The sequence below is a fragment of the Pseudorca crassidens genome, chromosome 4 (genome assembly GCF_039906515.1).
Source record: "Pseudorca crassidens isolate mPseCra1 chromosome 4, mPseCra1.hap1, whole genome shotgun sequence".
NCBI classification, from domain to species: Eukaryota; Metazoa; Chordata; class Mammalia; order Artiodactyla; family Delphinidae; genus Pseudorca; species Pseudorca crassidens.
This window is the reverse complement of record NC_090299.1, coordinates 103967484-103987792: the sequence shown is the minus strand read 5'-3', so window position 1 is coordinate 103987792 and position 20309 is coordinate 103967484.

Below are 20309 nucleotides of genomic sequence, written 5' to 3'. Positions count from 1 at the left end.
TAGATTTCATTGCTGAGTGATATTGCATTGTACGTAAGTACCACAACTTCTTTATCCATTTCTCGCTTTCTGTGATATTGAACTTGTACCTTAAATGAGGTTCTTGTAAACAGAGCTGTCCCAAACATTGTGGTGGTTGTGTCTTTTTGATTTTAATTTCCCTAATCTATAAGACCATAAGTGGAAGTGCCCTAGGCTCTGTTGCTTTGTTTTTTAGATGTTTCAGGAAACACCATACACTTCTCCAGAGTGGCTGTTGGCAATTTACATCCCACCCATCAGCATAACAAGGCTCCCAGTTCTCCATGACCTGTCCTGCCTTTCTGGATTTTACACTTTTTTCAGATGACCCTTTTGACCGGGGGGCAGTGAGACTTCATTGTAGTGCAGATTTCCTTTGCAAGCTTGCATGGTTGGCCAAAAAGGGCGTATGCGTTTTTTTTTGAATATATTCAGGAAAAAACGCATACGCCCTTTTTGGCCAAGTGCATCATTGTGGACGTTCTGTCTCTTTTCCTATGCTTTACATGCAATTCCAGTCTACCTCCTGAAATCGGTTTCCTGCAATTCTGCCCCGCTTTCAAGTTCTCTTGGCAGCCTTACTTCAATATATTTTTGGACGATAGCTGTCATTTATAACTCTGCAGGTATGTGAATGACAGTGCCCCTGAGCTCCTTTCTTCAACTCGTTTTCTTGTGAGCTGGCCGCAACACCGCAGCATCGCTTCAGGCCCTAGTGTGGTTCCGGCATGGCACGCTGAGCCTTTGGTTAATTCCTCTTCCTGGTGGGAAATGAGAGTTAAATTTGCCCGTCCAGACACCTCCAGCTAGTCTCTCATTGGTTCTCCGTATTCCTGTTCATTTTCCGCAGAAATTGCAAACTGGGCCAAACAGGAGGTTAAAGGCACTGACTCTCCAAGTGGGGAGAGTGTTAGTAAAGCATCTGGAATGTTGCACCCGAGTACCAGGGGACGAAAACTGACACAATTGAACACGTTTCCCAATCACGCGGTGGATCATACTCTGGGTTCCACATGCATATTTTAGCTGAAGGAAGAATCCCTTAAACCTGGAGAGTTGAGACCCATGGAATGGGTACCATGCAATATGACTTCAAAGGGTCTGCATTTGTCCACCGAACCTCACCAATCCTATCACTGCTGCGTTTATGCCGCTGTACACACGCTTGATTCTCTTTCGGAGACATATAAATCCATAGGTTTTAAGATTCTTCCTAGTGAGGTATATTCTTAGGCGTTCATTATGGGGTGTAGAGTCCACTTCGTTGAGCAAGGAGTAGCTCTTGTCTATTACATATTTGGCTTATGGAACGGTATCTGTGCTAATTTCAATCTCTGGTTTTATGCAGCACCCCAACTCACCTTTCCCCTTAAGCAAGCATAAGTTGGTTTTCTACATTTGAGACCCTGTTCTGTTTTGTAATTCAGTTCCTGTGTAGCCAAGTTTACATTCCGTGTAGTAGTGATATCTTATGATGTTTCTTTTTCTGTGTGACTTATTTCACTTAGAATCGTCGTACATGAATCCACTCATTATGCTGCTATGGGCCTGATGACATAGATTTCATTGCTGAGTGATATTGCATTGTACGTAATTACCACAACTTCTTTATCCATTTTTCACTTTCTGTGATATTGAACTTGTACCGTAAACGAGGTTCTTGTAAACAGAGCCGTCCCAAACTTTGGGGTGGCTGTGTCTTTTTGATTTTAATTTCCCTAAGCTATAGGACCATAAGTGGAAGTGCCCTAGGCTCTGTTGCTTTGCTTTTTAGATGTTTCAGGAAACACCATACACTTCTCCAGAGTGGCTGTTGGCAATTTACATCCCGCCCATCAGCATAACAAGGCTCCCAGTTCTCCATGGCCTGTCCTGCCTTTCTGGATTTTACACTTTTTTCAGATGGCCCTTTTGACCAGGGGGCAGTGAGACTTCATTGTAGTGCAGATTTCCTTTGCAAGCTTGCTTGATTGGCCAAAAAGGGCGTATGCGTTTAATCCTGAATATATTCAGGGAAGAACACATACGCCCTTTTTGGCCAAAAGCATCATTGTGGACGTTCTGCCTCTTTTCCTATGCTTTACATGCAATTCCAGTCTACCTCCTGAAATCGGTTTCCTGCAATTCTGCCCCGCTTTCAAGTCCTCTTGGCAGCCTTACTTCAATATATTTTTGGACAATAGCTGTCATTTATAACTCTGCAGGTTTGTGAATGAGAGTGCCCATGAGCTCCTTTCTTCAATTTGCTTTCTTGTGAGCTGGCCTCAACACAGCAGCATTGCTTCAGGCCCTAGTGTGGTTCCGGCATGGCACGGTGAGCCTTTGGTTAATTCCTCTTCCTGGTGGGAAATGAGAGTTAAATTTGCCCGTCCAGACACCTCCAGCTAGTCTCTCATTGGTTCTCCCTATTCCTGTTCATTTTCTGCAGAAATTGCAAACTGGGCCAAACAGGAGGTTAAAGGCACTGACTCTCCAAGTGGGGAGACTGTTAGTAAAGCGTGTGGAATGTTGCACCCGAGTACCAGGGGACGAAAACTGAGACACATTTGAACACGTTTCCCGATCACATGGTGGATCATACTCTGGGTTCCACATGCATGTATTAGCTGAAGGAAGAATCCCTTAAACCTGCAGAGTTGAGACCCATGGAAAGGGTACCACGCAATATGACTTCATAGGGTCTGCATTTGCTCACCGAACCTCACCAATCCTATCACTGCTGCGTTTATGACGCTGTACACACGCTTGATTCTCTTTCGGAGAGATATAAATCCATAGGTTTTAAGATTCTTACTAGTCAGGTATATACTTAGGCGTTTAATATGGGGTGTTGAGTCCACTTCGTTGAGTAAGGAGTAGCTCTTGTCTATTACATATTTGGCTTATGGAACGGTATCTGTGCTAATTTCAATGTCTTGTTTTATGCAGCACCCCAACTCACCTTTCCCCTCAAGCAAGCATAAGTTGGTTTTCTACACTTGAGACACTGTTCTGTTTTGTAATTCAGTTCCTGTGTAGCCAAGTTTACATTCCGTGTAGTAGTGATACCTTATGACGCTTCTTTTTCTCTGTGACTTATTTCACTTAGAATCATCGTACCTGAATCCACTCATTATGCTGCTACGGGCCTGATGACATAGATTTCTTTGCTGAGTGATATTGCATTGTACGTAATAACCACAACTTCTTTATCCATTTTTCGCTTTCTGCGATATTGTACTTGTACCGTAAATGAGGTTCTTGTAAACAGAGCCATCCCAAATTTTGGGGTGGCTGTGTCTTTTTGATTTTAATTTCCCTAAGCTATAGGACCATAAGTGGAATTGCCCTAGGCTCTGTTGCTTTGTTTTGTAGATGTTTCAGGAAACACCATACACTTCTCCAGAGTGGCTGTTGGCAATTTACATCCCGCCCATGAGCATAACAATGCTCCCAGTTCTCCATGGCCTGTCCTGCCTTTCTGTATTTTACACTTTTTTCAGATGGCCCTTTTGACCGGGGGGCAGTGAGACATCATTGTAGTGCAGATTTCCTTTGCAGGTTGCTTGCTTGGCCAAAAACGGCATATGCGTTTTTTCCTGAATATATTCAGGAAAAACGCATACGCCCTTTTTGGCCAAGTGCATCATTGTGGACGTTCTGCCTCTTTTCCTATGCTTTACATGCAATTCCAGTCTACCTCCTGAAATCGGTTTCCTGCAATTCTGCCCCGCTTTCAAGTCCTCTTGGCAGCCTTACTTCAATATATTTTTGGATGATAGCTGTCATTTATAACTCTGCAGGTTTCTGAATTACAGTGCCACTGAGCTCCTTTCTTCAACTCGCTTTCTTGTGAGCTGGCCGCAACACCGCAGGATTGCTTCAGGCCCTAGTGTGGTTCCGGCATGGCACGCTGAGCCTTTGGTTAATTCCACTTCCTGGTGGGAAATGAGAGTTAAATTTGCCCGTCCAGACACCTCCAGCTAGTCTCTCATTGGTTCTCCCTATTCCTGTTCATTTTCCGCAGAAATTGCAAACTGGGCCAAACAGGAGGTTAAAGGCACTGACTCTCCAAGTGGGGAGAGTGTTAGGAAAGTGTCTGGAATGTTGCACCCGAGTACCATGGGACGAAAACTGAGACACATTTGAACACGTTTCCCGATCACACGGTGGATCATTCTCTGGGTTCCACATGCATGTTTTTGCTGAAGGAAGAATCCCTTAAACCTGGAGAGTTGAGACCCATGGAACGGGTACCACGCAATATGACTTCAAAGGTTCTGCATTTGTTCACCGAACCTCACCAATCCTATCACTGCTGCGTTTATGCCGCTATACACACGCTTGATTCTCTTTCGGAGACATATAAATCCATAGGTTTTAAGATTCTTCCTAGTCAGGTATATTCTTAGGCGTTTAATATGGGGTGTTGAGTCCACTTCGTTGAGCAAGGTGTAACTCTTGTCTATTACATATTTGGCTTATGGAACTCTATCTGTGCTAATTTCAATGTCTGGTTTTATGCAGCACCCCAACTCACCTTTCCCCTTCAGCAAGCATAAGTTGGTTTTCTACATTTGAGACCCTGTTCTGTTTTCTAATTCAGTTCCTGTGTAGCCAAGTTTACATTCCGTGTAGTAGTGATATCTTATGATGTTTCTTTTTCTCTGTGACTTATTTCACTTCGAATCATCGTATCTGAATCCACTCATTATTCAGCTACGGGCCTGATGACATAGATTTCATTGCTGAGTGATATTGCATTGTACGTAAGTACCACAAATTCTTTATCCATTTTTCCCTTTCTGCGATATTGAACTTGTACCGTAAACGAGGTTCTTGTAAACAGAGCCGTCCCAAACTTTGGGGTGGCTGTGTCTTTTTGATTTTAATTTCCCTAAGCTATAGGACCATAAGTGGAAGTGCCCTAGGCTCTGTTGCTTTGTTTTTTAGATGTTTCAGGAAACACCATACACTTCTCCAGAGTGGCTGTTGGCAATTTACATCCCGCCCATCAGCATAACAAGGCTCCCAGTTCTCCGTGGCCTGTCCTGCCTTTCTGGATTTTACACTTTTTTCAGATGGTCCTTTTGACTGGAGGGCAGTGAGACTTCATTGTAGTGCAGAATTCCTTTGCAATCTTGCTTGGTTGGCCAAAAAGTGCGTATGCGTTTTTTCCTGAATATATTCAGGAAAAAACCCATACGCACTTTTTGGCCAAGTGCATCATTGTGGACGTTCTGCCTCTTTTGCTATGCTTTACATGCAATTCCAGTCTACCTCCTGAAATCGGTTTCCTGCAATTCTGCCCCGCTTTCAAGTCCTCTTGGCAGACTTACTTCAATATATTTTTGGACGATAGCTGTCATTTATAACTCTGCAGGTTTGTGAATGACAGTGCCCCTGAGCTCCTTTCTTCAACTCGCTTTCTTGTGAGCTGGCCGCAACACCGCAGCATTGCTTCAGGCCCTAGTGTGGTTCCGGTATGGCACGCTGAGCCTTTGGTTAATTCCTCTTCCTGGTGGGAAATGAGAGTTAAATTTGCCCGTCCAGACACCTCCAGCTAGTCTCTCATTGGTTCTCCCTATTCCTGTTCATTTTCCGCAGAAATTGCAAACTGGGCCAAACAGGAGGTTAAAGGCACTGACTCTCCAAGTGGGGAGAGTGTTAGTAAAGCATCTGGAATGTTGCACCCGAGTACCGGGGGACGAAAACTGAGACACCTTTGAACACGTTTCCCGATCACACGGTGGATCATACTCTGGGTTCCACATGCATGTTTTAGCTGAAGGAAGAATCCCTTAAACCTGGAGAGTTGAGACCCATGGAATGGGTACCATGCAATATGCCTTCAAAGGGTCTGCATTTGCTCACTGAACCTCACCAATCCAATCACTGCTGCGTTTATGCCGCTGTACACATGCTTGATTCTCTTTCAGAGACATAAATCCATAGGTTTTAAGATTCTTACTAGTCAGGTATATTCTTAGGCGTTTAATATGGGGTGTTGAGTCCACTTCGTTGAGCAAGGAGTAGCTCTTTTCTATTACATATTTGGCTTATGGAACGGTATCTGTGCTAATTTCAATCTCTGGTTTTATGCAGCACCCCAACTCACATTTCCCCTTAAGCAAGCATAAGTTGGTTTTCTACATTTGAGACCCTGTTCTGTTTTGTAATTCAGTTCCTGTGTAGCCAAGTTTACATTCCGTGTAGTAGTGATATCTTATGATGTTTCTTTTTCTCTGTGACTTATTTCACTTAGAATCATCGTACCTGACTCCACTCGTTATGCTGCTACGGGCCTGATGACATAGATTTCATTGCTGAGTGATATTGCATTGTACGTAAGTACCACAACTTCTTTATCCATTTTTCGCTTTCTGCGATATTGAACTTGTACCGTAAATGAGGTTCTTGTAAACAGAGCCATCCCAAACTTTGGGATAGCTGTGCCTTTTTGATTTTAATTTCCCTAAGCTATAGGACCATAAGTGGAAGTGCCCTAGGCTCTGTTGCTTTCTTTTTTAAATGTCTCAGGAAACACCATACACTTCTCCAGAGTGGCTGTTGGCAATTTACATCCCGCCCATGAGCATAACAAGGCTCCCAGTTCGCCATGGCCTGTCCTACTTTCTGGATTTTACACTTTTTTCAGATGACCCATTTGACAGGGGGGCAGTGAGACTTCATTGTAGTGCAGATTTCCTTTGCAAGCTTGCTTGGTTGGCCAAAAAGTGCGTATGCGTTTTTTCCTGAATATATTCAGGAAAAAACGCATACACCCTTTTTGGCCAAGTGCATCGTTGTTTACGTTCTGCCTCTTTTGCTATGCTTTACATGCAATTCCAGTCTACCTCCTGAAATCGGTTTCCTGCAATTCTGCCCAACTTTCAAGTCCTCTTGGCAGCCTTACTTCAATATATTTTTGGACGATAGCTGTCATTTATAACTCTGCAGTTTTGTGAATGACAGTGCCCCTGAGCTCCTTTCTTCAACTCGCTTTCTTGTGAGCTGGCCGCAACACCGCAGCATTGCTTCAGGCTCTAGTGTGGTTCCGGCATGGCATGCTGAGCCTTTGGTTAATTCCTCTTCCTGGTGGGAAATGAGAGTTAAATTTGCCCGTCCAGACACCTCCAGCTAGTCTCTCATTGGTTCTCCCTATTCCTGTTCATTTTCCGCAGAAATTGCAAACTGGGCCAATCAGGAGGTTAAAGGCACTGACTCTCCAAGTGGAGAGAGTGTTAGTAAAGCGTCTGGAATGTTGCACCCGAGTACCAGGGGACGAAAACTGAGTCACATTTGAACACGTTTCCCGATCACACGGTGGATCATACTCTGGGTTCCACATGCATGTTTTAGCTGAAGGAAGAATCCCTTAAACCTGGAGAGTTGAGACCCATGGAATGGGTACCATGCAATATGACTTCAAAGGGTCTGCATTTGCTCACCGAACCTCACCAATCCTATCACTGCTGCGTTTATGCCGCTGTACACACGGTTGATTCTCTTTCGGAGACATAGAAATCCATAGGTTTTAAGATTCTTACTAGTCAGGTATATTCTTAGGCGTTTAATATGGGGTGTAGAGTCCACTTCGGTGAGCAAGGAGTAGCTCTTGTCTATTACATATTTGGCTTATGGAACGGTATCTGTGCTAATTTCAATCTCTGGTTTTATGCAGCACCCCAACTCACCTTTCCCCTTAAGCTAGCATAAGTTGGTTTTCTACATTAGAGACCATGTTCTGTTTTGTAATTCAGTTCCTGTGTAGCCAAGTTTACATTCCGTGTAGTAGTGATATCTTATGATGTTTCTATTTCTGTGTGACTTATTTCACTTAGAATCATCGTACCTGAATCCACTCATTATGCTGCTACGGGCCTGATGACATAGATTTCATTGCTGAGTGATATTGAATTGTACGTAAGTACCACAACTTCTTTATCCATTTTTCGCTTTCTGCGATATTGAACTTGTACTGTAAACGAGGTTCTTGTAAACAGAGCCGTCCCAAACTTTGGGGTGGCTGTGTCTTTTTGATTTTAATTTCCCTAAGCTATCGGACCATAAGTGGAAGTGCCCTAGGCTCTGTTGCTTTGTTTTGTAGATGTTTCAGGAAACACCATACACTTCTCCAGAGTGGCTGTTGGCAATTTACATCCCGCCCATCAGCATAACAAGGCTCCCAGTTCTCCGTGGCCTGTCCTGCCTTTCTGGATTTTACACTTTTTTCAGATGGCCCTTTTGACCGGGGGGCAGTGAGACTTCATTGTAGTGCAGATTTCCTTTGCAAGCTTGCTTGGTTGGCCAAAAATTGCGTATGCGTTTTTTCCTGAATATATTCAGGAAAAAAGGCATATGCACTTTTTGGCCAAGTGCATCATTGTGGACGTTCTGCTTCTTTTCCTATGCTTTAAAGGCAATTGCTATCTACCTCCTGAAATCGGTTTCCTGCAATTCTGCCCCGCTTTCGAGTCCTCTTGGCGGCCTTACTTCAATACATTTTTGGAAGATAGCTGTCATTTACAACTCTGCAGGTTTGTGAATGACAGTGCCCCTGAGCTCCTTTCTTCAACTCGCTTTCTTGTGAGCTGGCCGCAACACCGCAGGATTGCTTCAGGCCCTAGTGTGGTTCCGGCATGGCACGCTGAGCCTTTGGTTAATTCCTCTTCCTGGTGGGAAATGAGAGTTAAATTTGCCCATTCAGACACCTCCAGCTAGTCTCTCATTGGTTCTCCCTATTCCTCTACATTTTCTGCAGAAATTGCAAACTGGGCCAAACAGGAGGTTAAAGGCACTGAGTCTCTAAGTGGGGAGAGTGTTAGTAAAGCTTCTGTAATGTTGCACCCGAGTACCAGGGGATGAAACCTGAGACACATTTCAACACGTTTCCCGATCACACGGTGGATCATACTCTGGGTTCCACATGCATGTTTTAGCTGAAGGAAGAATCCCTTAAACCTGGAGAGTTGAGACCCATGGAATGGATACCATGCAATATGACTTCAAAGGGTCTGCATTTGCTCACCGATCCTCACCAGTCCTATCACTGCTGCGTTTATGCCGCTGTACACACGCTTGATTCTCTTTCGGAGACATATAAATCCATAGGTTTTAAGATTTTTACTAGTCAGGTATATTCTTAGGCCTTTAATATGGGGTGTTGAGTACACTTCGTTGAGCAAGGAGTAGGTCTTGTGTATTACATATTTGGCTTATGGAACGGTATCTGTGCTAATTTCAATCTCTGGTTTTATGCAGCACCCCAACTCACATTTCCCCTTAAGCAAGCATACGTTGGTTTTCTACATTTGAGACCCTGTTCTGTTTTCTAATTCAGTTCCTGTGTAGCCAAGTTTACATTCCGTGTAGTAGTGATATCTTATGATGTTTCTTTTTCTCTGTGACTTATTTCACTTTGAATCATCGTACCTGAATCCACTCGTTATGCTGCTACGGGCCTGACGACGTAGATTTCATTGCTGAGTGATATTGCATTGTACGTAAGTACCACAACTTCTTTATCCATTTTTCGCTTTCTGCGATATTGAACTTGTACCGTAAATGAGGTTCTTGTAAACAGAGCTGTCCCTAACTTTGGGGTGGCTGAGTCTTTTTGATTTTAATTTCCCTAAGCTATTGGACCATAAGTGGAAGTGCCCTATGCTCTGTAGCTCTGTTTTTTAGATGTTTCAGGAAACACCATACACTTCTCCAGCGTGGCTGTTGGCAATTTACATCCCACCCATCAGCATAACAAGGCTCCAAGTTCTCCATGGCCTGTCCTGCTTTCTGGATTTTACACTTTTTTCAGATGGCCCATTTGACCGGGGGGCAGTGAGACTTCATTGTAGTGCAGATTTCCTTTGCAAGCTTGCTTGGTTGGCCAAAAAGGGCGTATGCGTTTTTTCCTGAATATATTCAGGAAAAAACGCATACGCCCTTTTTGGCCAAGTGCATCATTGTGGACGTTCTGCCTCTTTTGCTATGCTTTACATGCAATTCCAGTCTACCTCCTGAAATCGGTTTCCTGCAATTCTGCCCCGCTTTCAAGTCCTCTTGGCAGCCTTACTTCAATATATTTTTGGACGATAGCTGTCATTTATAACTCTGCAGGTTTGTGAATGACAGTGCCCCTGAGCTCCTTTCTTCAACTCGCTTTCTTGTGAGCTGGCCGCAACACCGCAGCATCGCTTCAGGCCATAGTGTGGTTCCGGCATGGCACGCTGAGCCTTTGGTTAATTCCTCTTCCTGGTGGGAAATGAGAGTTAAATTTGCCCGTCCAGACACCTCCAGCTAGTCTCTCATTGGTTCTCCCTATTCCTGTTCATTCTCCGCAGAAATTGCAAACTGGGCCAAACAGGAGGTTAAAGGCACTGACTCTCCAAGTGGGGAGAGTGTTAGTAAAGCATCTGGAATGTTGCACCCGAGTACCGGGGGACGAAAACTGCGACACCTTTGAACACGTTTCCCGATCACACAGTGGATCATACTCTGGGTTCCACATGCATGTTTTAGCTGAAGGAAGAATCCCTTAAACCTGGAGAGTTGAGACCCATGGAATGGGTACCATGCAATATGACTTCAAAGGGTCTGCATTTGCTCACCGATCCTCACCAGTCCTATCACTGCTGCGTTTATGCCGCTGTACACACGCTTGATTCTCTTTCGGAGACATATAAATCCATAGGTTTTAAGATTTTTACTAGTCAGGTATATTCTTAGGCCTTTAATATGGGGTGTTGAGTACACTTCGTTGAGCAAGGAGTAGGTCTTGTGTATTACATATTTGGCTTATGGAACGGTATCTGTGCTAATTTCAATCTCTGGTTTTATGCAGCACCCCAACTCACCTTTCCCCTTAAGCAAGCATACGTTGGTTTTCTACATTTGAGACCCTGTTCTGTTTTCTAATTCAGTTCCTGTGTAGCCAAGTTTACATTCCGTGTAGTAGTGATATCTTATGATGTTTCTTTTTCTCTGTGACTTATTTCACTTAGAATCATCGTACCTGAATCCACTCGTTATGCTGCTACGGGCCTGATGACATAGATTTCAGTTCTGAGTGATATTGCATTGTACGTAAGTACCACAACTTCTTTATCCATTTTTCGCTTTCTGTGATATTGAACTTGTACCTTAAATGAGGTTCTTGTAAACAGAACCGTCCCAAACTTTGGGGTGGCTGTGTCTTTTTGATTTTAATTTCCCTAAGCTATAGGACCATAAGTGGAAGTGCCCTAGGCTCTGTTGCTTTGTTTTTTAGATGTTTCAGGAAACACCATACACTTCTCCAGAGTGGCTGTTGGCAATTTACATCCCGCCCATCAGCATAACAAGGCTCCCAGTTCTCCATGGCCTGTCCTGCTTTCTGGATTTTACACTTTTTTCAGATGGCCCATTTGACCGGGGGGCAGTGAGACTTCATTGTAGTGCAGATTTCCTTTGCAAGCTTGCTTGGTTGGCCAAAAAGGGCGTATGCGTTTTTTCCTGAATATATTCAGGAAAAAACGCATACGCACTTTTTGGCCAAGTGCATCATTGTGGACGTTCTGCCTCTTTTCCTATGCTTTACATGCAATTCCAGTCTACCTCCTGAAATCGGTTTCCTGCAATTCTGCCCCGCTTTCAAGTCCTCTTGGCAGCCTTACTTCAATATATTTTTGGACGATAGCTGTCATTTATAACTCTGCAGGTTAGTGAATGACAGTGCCCCTGAGCTCCTTTCTTCAACTCGCTTTCTTGTGAGCTGGCCGCAACACTGCAGCATCGCTTCAGGCCCTAGTGTGGTTCCGGCACGGCACACTGAGCCTTTGGTTAATTCCTCTTCCTGGTGGGAAATGAGAGTTAAATTTGCCCGTCCAGACCCCTCCAGCTAGTCTCTCATTGGTTCTCCCTATTCCTGTTCATTTTCCGCAGAAATTGCAAACTGGGCCAAACAGGAGGTTAAAGGCACTGACTCTCCAAGTGGGGAGAGTGTTAGGAAAGTGTCTGGAATGTTGCACCCGAGTACCAGGGGATGAAAACTGAGACACATTTGAACACGTTTCCCGATCACACAGTGGATCATTCTCTGGGTTCCACATGCATGTTTTAGCTGAAGGAAGAATCCCTTAAACCTGGAGAGTTGAGACCCATGGAATGGGTACCATGCAATATGACTTCAAAGGGTCTGCATTTGTTCACTGAACCTCACCAATCCTATCACTGCTGCGTATATTCCGCTGTACACACGCTTGATTCTCTTTCGGAGACATATAAATCCATAGGTTTTAAGATTTTTACTAGTCAGGTATATTCTTAGGCGTTTAATATGGGGTGTTGAGACCACTTCGTTGAGCAAGGAGTAACTCTTGTCTATTACATATTTGGCTTATGGAACGGTATCTGTGCTAATTTCAATCTCTGGTTTTATGCAGCACCCCAACTCACCTTTCCCCTTAAGGAAGCATAAGTTGGTTTTCTACATTTGAGACCCTGTTCTGTTTTGTAATTCAGTTCCTGTGTAGCCAAGTTTACTTTCCATGTAGTAGTGATATCTTATGATGTTTCTTTTTCTCTGTGACTTATTTCACTTAGAATCATCGTACCTGAATCCACTCATTATGCTGCTACGGGCCTGATGACATAGATTTCATTGCTGAGTGATATTGCATTGTACATAGGTACCACAACTTCTTTATCCATTTTTCGCTTTCTGCGATATTGAACTTGTACCGTAAATGAGGTTCTTGTAAACAGAGCCGTCCCAAATTTTGGGGTGGCTGTGTCTTTTTGATTTTAATTTCCCTAAGCTATAGGACCATAAGTGGAATTGCCCTAGGCTCTGTTGCTTTGTTTTGTAGATGTTTCAGGAAACACCATACACTTCTCCAGAGTGGCTGTTGGCAATTTACATCCCACCCATGAGCATAATAAGGCTCCCAGTTCTCCATGGCCTGTCCTGCTTTCTGGATTTTACACTTTTATCAGATGGCCCTTTTGACCGGGGGGCAGTGAGACTTCATTGTAGTGCAGATTTCCTTTGCAAGCTTGCTTGGTTGGCCAAAAAGGGCGTATGCATTTTTTCCTGAATATATTCAGGAAAAAACGCATACGCCCTTTTTGGCCAAGTGCATCATTGTGGACGTTCTGCCTCTTTTGCTATCCTTTACATGCAATTCCAGTCTACCTCCTGAAATCGGTTTCCTGCAATTCTGCTGCGCTTTCAAGTCCTCTTGGCTGCCTTACTTCAATATATTTTTGGACGATAGCTGTCATTTATAACTCTGCAGGTTTGTGAATGACAGTGCCCCTGAGCTCCTTTCTTCAACTCGCTTTCTTGTGAGCTGGCCGCAACACCGCAGGATTGCTTCAGGCCCTAGTGTGGTTCCGGCACGGCATGCTGAGGCTTTGGTTAATTCCTCTTCCTGGTGGGAAATGAGAGTTAATTTTTCCCGTCCAGACACCTCCAGCTAGTCTCTCATTGGTTCTCCCTATTCCTCTACATTTTCTGCAGAAATTGCAAACTGGGCCAAACAGGAGGTTAAAGGCACTGACTCTCCAAGTGGGGAGAGTGTTAGTAAAGCGTCTGGAATGTTGCACCCGAGTACCAGGGGATGAAACCTGAGACACATTTCAACACGTTTCCCGATCACACGGTGGATCATACTCTGGGTTCCACATGCATGTTTTAGCTGAAGGAAGACTCCCTTAAACCTGGAGAGTTGAGACCCATGGAATGGGTACCATGCAATATGACTTCAAAGGGTCTGCATTTGCTCACCGATCCTCACCAGTCCTATCACTGCTGCGTTTATGCCGCTGTACACACGCTTGATTCTCTTTCGGAGACATATCAATCCATAGGTTTTAAGATTTTTACTAGTCAGGTATATTCTTAGGCCTTTAATATGGGGTGTTGAGTACACTTCGTTGAGCAAGGAGTAGGTCTTGTCTATTATATATTTGGCTTATGGAACGGTATCTGTGCTAATTTCAATCTCTGGTTTTATGCAGCACCCCAACTCACCTTTCCCCTTAAGCAAGCATACGTTGGTTTTCTACATTTGAGACCCTGTTCTGTTTTGTAATTCAGTTCCTGTGTAGCCAAGTTTACATTCCGTGTAGTAGTGATATCTTATGATGTTTCTTTTTCTCTGTGACTTATTTCACTTAGAATCATCGTACCTGAATCCACTCGTTATGCTGCTACGGGCCTGATGACATAGATTTCAGTTCTGAGTGATATTGCATTGTACGTAAGTACCACAACTTCTTTATCCATTTTTCGCTTTCTGTGATATTGAACTTGTACCGTAAATGAGGTTCTTGTAAACAGAACCGTCCCAAACTTTGGGGTGGCTGTGTCTTTTTGATTTTAATTTCCCTAAGCTATAGGACCATAAGTGGAAGTGCCCTAGGCTCTGTTGCTTTGTTTTTTAGATGTTTCAGGAAACACCATACACTTCTCCAGAGTGGCTGTTGGCAATTTACATCCCGCCCATCAGCATAACAAGGCTCCCAGTTCTCCATGGCCTGTCCTGCTTTCTGGATTTTACACTTTTTTCAGATGGCCCATTTGACCGGGGGGCAGTGAGACTTCATTGTAGTGCAGATTTCCTTTGCAAGCTTGCTTGGTTGGCCAAAAAGGGCGTATGCGTTTTTTCCTGAATATATTCAGGAAAAAACGCATACGCCCTTTTTGGCCAAGTGCATCATTGTGGACGTTCTGCCTCTTTTCCTATGCTTTACATGCAATTCCAGTCTACCTCCTGAAATCGGTTTCCTGCAATTCTGCCCCGCTTTCAAGTCCTCTTGGCAGCCTTACTTCAATATATTTTTGGACGATAGCTGTCATTTATAACTCTGCAGGTTAGTGAATGACAGTGCCCCTGAGCTCCTTTCTTCAACTCGCTTTCTTGTGAGCTGGCCGCAACACTGCAGCATCGCTTCAGGCCCTAGTGTGGTTCCGGCACGGCACACTGAGCCTTTGGTTAATTCCTTTTCCTGGTGGGAAATGAGAGTTAAATTTGCCCGTCCAGACCCCTCCAGCTAGTCTCTCATTGGTTCTCCCTATTCCTGTTCATTTTCCGCAGAAATTGCAAACTGGGCCAAACAGGAGTTTAAAGGCACTGACTCTCCAAGTGGGGAGAGTGTTAGGAAAGTGTCTGGAATGTTGCACCCGAGTACCAGGGGATGAAAACTGAGACACATTTGAACACGTTTCCCGATCACACAGTGGATCATTCTCTGGGTTCCACATGCATGTTTTAGCTGAAGGAAGAATCCCTTAAACCTGGAGAGTTGAGACCCATGGAATGGGTACCATGCAATATGACTTCAAAGGGTCTGCATTTGTTCACTGAACCTCACCAATCCTATCACTGCTGCGTATATTCCGCTGTACACACGCTTGATTCTCTTTCGGAGACATATAAATCCATAGGTTTTAAGATTTTTACTAGTCAGGTATATTCTTAGGCGTTTAATATGGGGTGTTGAGTCCACTTCGTTGAGCAAGGAGTAACTCTTGTCTATTACATATTTGGCTTATGGAACGGTATCTGTGCTAATTTCAATCTCTGGTTTTTTGCAGCACCCCAACTCACCTTTCCCCTTAAGCAAGCATAAGTTGGTTTTCTACATTTGACACCCTGTTCTGTTTTGTAATTCAGTTCCTGTGTAGCCAAGTTTACATTCCGTGTAGTAGTGATATCTTATGATGTTTCTTTTTCTGTGTGACTTATTTCACTTAGAATCATCGTACCTGAATCCACTTATTATGCTGCTACGGGCCTGATGACATAGATTTCATTGCTGAGTGATATTGCATTGTACGTAAGTACCACAACTTCTTTATCCATTTTTCACTTTCTGCGATATTGAACTTGAACCGTAAACGAGGTTCTTGTAAACAGTGCCGTCCCAAACTTTGGGGTGGCTGTGTCTTTTTGATTTTAATTTCCCTAAGCTATAGGACAATAAGTGGAAGTGCCCTAGGCTCTGTTGCTTTGTTTTTTAGATGTTTCAGGAAACACCATACACTTCTCCAGAGTGGCTGTTGGCAATTTACATCCCGCCCACCAGCATAACAAGGCTCCCAGTTCTCCATGGCCTGTCCTGCCTTTCTGGATTTTATACTTTTTTCAGATGGCCCTTTTTACCGGGGGGAAGTGAGACTTCATTGTAGTGCAGATTTCCTTTGCAAGCTTGTTTGGTTGGCCAGAAAGGGCATATGCGTTTCTTCCTGAATATATTAAGGAAAAAACGCATGTGCCCGTTTTGACCAAGTGCATCATTGTCGACGTTCTGAGTCTTTTCATATGTTGTCAATGCAATTCTAGTCTACCTCTTGAAATCGGTTTCCTGCAATTCTGCCTTGCTGTCAGTGCCTCTTCATAGCCTTACCTCAATATACTTTTGGAAAATAGTTGGCCTTTATAACTCTGCAGGTTTTTGAATTGCAGTGGCCCTTAGCTCCAATTTTCAGCTCTTATTTTTGTGATCTTGCCTCATATCCACAGGATTTTTTCATGCCCTATTCTTCTTCTGGGGCGCCTTGCTCTGCTTTTGGTTAATTCTTCTTCCTGATGTGAAATTAGAGTGACATGTGCCCATTGAAACCGCTACAGCTATTTTCTCACTGGTTCCCCCTATTCCCATTCATCCTCCGCACTAACTGCAGACTGTGCGATACCGGAACTTAAAGGCATTGACTCTCCATGTGGGGATGTTGTTAGTAAAGTGGCTGGAATGTTGATCCGGAGCCCCAGGAGAGGAAAATGAGGTGCGTTTTAGAAACCTTTCCCGATCATATGGTATACCATCCGCTGGATTTCCCATGCATGGTTTAGCTGTAGGAAGATTCCCTTCAACCTGGAATGTTGGGACCCTTGGAATGAGTAGCATGAAGTATTGCATTAAACTTTCGGCAGTTGCTCACCAAAGCTCACCAATCCTCTCAGCCCCAAGTGTCCAGCCTTATGTCTTATCCAGCTGTGGGTTTATATGTGGTCATTCCAGGTTGCATCACAGCCCCTGAGCGAATTTTGTAAGAATTTTTCTCTCTTTCATTGTTTCTGCGTTTTGGTTTTAAAATTTATTTCTATAATGGGGTTTAGCTCATTTTCACTGCTGTGTTTGGCCGCTCTGCACACACTTGATTCCCTTATGGAGATATATCAATACATGGGTTTTAAGATTCTTATTACTCAGATATATTTCTCTGCGGTGTATAAGGTGTGTTGAGGCCAGTTCATTGAGCAAGGTGTAGATCTTGTCTAATACCTATTTGGTTTATTGAACGGTGTCTGTGCTAATTTCAAACTCTGGTTTTATGCATCACCCCACCTCTCCTTTCCCCTTAAGCTGACATAAGTGTGTTTTCTAACTGTGAGACACTGTTCTGTTTTGTAATTCATTTTTTGTGCAGCCATATTTATTCTCCCTCTATAAGTGATATCTTATGATATGTTTCTTTTTCTGTTTGACTTATTTCAAGTAGTATTATCGGACCTAAATCCACTCTTTATCCTTCTACTAGCCTTATTACATTGATTTCATGGTGAAGAGATATTCCATTGTACATAAGTACCACATTTTCTTTATCCATTGTTCTCTTTCCTGGGATATTTAAGGTGTACTGAAGTTGAGGTTCTTGTAAACAGAGTAGCCCTAAACTGTGGTGTGCTTGTGTCTTGTTGATTTTTAGACTTCCCTAGATATACTTCCATGATTGGAAGTGCCCTATGCTCTGTAGCTCTGTTTTTTAGATGATTTAGGAACCACCATACACTTCTCCAGAGTGGCTCTCGGCAGTTCACACACTGTCCATCAGCGTATAAAGGCTCCCTGTTCTCCATGGCCTGTCCTGCATTTCTGGTTTTTACAATTTTTTCGGATGGCCCTTTTGACCGGTGGGAAATGAGACTTCTTTGTTGTGCACATTTGCATTGCTTGCTTGCTTGGTTGCCCATAAAGTGCGTATGCGTTTTTTCCTGGATATATTCAGGAAAAAATGCATACTCCCTTTTGGGCCAACTGCATCATTGTCGAAATTCTGCCGCTTTTCATGTGCTTTAAAGACGAGTCCAATCTATCTCTTGAAATCTGTTTCTTGCAATTCTGTCTTGCATTCAGATCCTCTTCTTTGCCTTACCTCAACATATTTTTGGACGTTAGTTTTCATTTATAACTCTGCAGGTTTGTGAATTGCAGTGACCCTGAGCTCCATTTTTTAAGTTGCTCTTTTGTGAGCTGGCCTCAAAGCCGCAGGATTGCTTCAGGCCCTATTTTGGCTCCGGCGAGGCGGGCTGAGCCTTTTTTTAATTCTTATTCTTAATGGGAAATTAGAGTGACATGTGCCCGTCCAAACCCCTACAACTATTCTCTCATTGGTTCCCCCTCTTCCCGTTCATCCTCCTCACAATTTGCAAAATGTGTGAAACAGAAGTTTAAATGTGCTGATTCTCTAAGTGGGGAGATTCTAAGTAACGTGGCTGGAATGATGAACAGGAGCACCAGGAGAGGATAAATGAGGTGCATTTTAGACACATCTCCCCATCACATGGTGTACAGTCCTCTGGGTTTTCCATGCATGTTTTAGCTGTAGGAAGATCCCTTGAACCTGCAGATTTGGGACCCATTGAATGGGTACCAGGTAGTATTACTTTAAAGGGTGTGCATTTCCTCACCCAACCTCACATTTCTCTTAGCATGAACAGTTTCCAGCCTTATGTGTCATCCTGCTGTGGGTCTAGATGTGTTCAATCCATGTTGCATCACCGTCCCTGAGGAAAAGTTGTAAGAGGTTTTCTCTGTCTCTCTGTCGTTTATTTTTTTCAATTTATTACTATATTGGTTACAGCTGATTTTCAAAGCTCTGTTTCTTGCTGCTGTACATCCACTTGATTCACATACAGAGAGACATCAATAAATTCTTTTTCAGATTCTTACCAGTCATATATATTCTTTTCCGGTGACTTGAGTGTGCTGAGTGCAGTTCTTTTAGCTACCGTGTAGGCCTTGTTGATTATCAGTTTGGTATTTGGAATGGTATCTTTGCTAATTTCAACCTCCTGGATGATGCCTCACCCCTCCCCACCTTTCCCGTTTAGCAGCCTTACGCGTGTTTTCTACATACTTGACTATGTTTTTCTTTTGTAATTTATTTCATGTGTAGCCATTTTGGATTCCACCTTTAAGTGATATCTTATGATATGTGTCTTTTTCTTTTTGAATTATGTCACTTAGAATGATCATACGTAACTCCTCCGGAGTTGTTACAACTGGCCATATTTCATTGATTTCCAGGCTGAGTAATATTCCACTCTACATAAGTACCACATCTCTATCCATTTTTTCCCTCCAGAGACATTTAAGTTATATCCTAGTCGAGGATCTTTTAAACAGAGAGGCAGTAAACATTGGGGTGCCTGTGTCCTCTCGATTTTTGTTTTTCCCAAGACATACGCCCATGAGTGCAAGTGCCCTATGCTCTGTAGCTCATTTTTTAGATGCTTTAGTAAACACAATACACTTCTCCAGAATGGCCGTTGGCAATATACATTTCCACTATAAGCCTCACAGGGCTCCCTCTTCTCCTTGCCCTGTCCTGCATTTCTGGTGTTTACACTTTATGAGGATGGCTCTTCTGACTGATGCGAAGTGATATCTTTTGTAGTATTGATTTCCAGTGCCCACCTGTTTGGTTGGCTAAAAAAGTGTATGCCCTTTTCTTGAATATATACAGAAAAAAACGCATACAGCCTTTTTGGCCAACTGCAATGTTGGCAATGTTCAGCCCCTTTTCTTGTGCTTAATGGCGAGTCCTTTCTACCTCCTCAAATCCCTTTCCTGCCATTCTCCCTTGCTTACCAATCCTTTTCTCTGACTTTCCTCAAGACATTTTTCAGTGATAGATATTTTCAACTCTGCAGTTTCATGAATTTTACTGCCCCTGAGTTCCATTGTTCAACTTGTGTTTATGGGAACTGGCCACAAAGCAGTGGGATTTCCTCAAGCCCTATACTGTTTCCATGGGCAACCCTAGCCTTTGGTCAATTCGTCTTCCTGATTGGAAATTAGAGTGACATGTGCCTGTCTGAACACCTAGGACTTGTCTCTCATTGTTCCTCATCCTTCCGCTTCATCCTCTGGACAAATTCCAAACTGTACGCAACAGGATGTTGACAGTGCTGACATCTCCAAGTGGGGAGACTGTTAGTAAAGACGCTGGAGGGGTGAACCCGAGCACCAGGAGATGAGGAGATGAGATGCCTTTTCCAAACTCTTCCCGATCAGACGGTATACCATCCTCTGGGTGT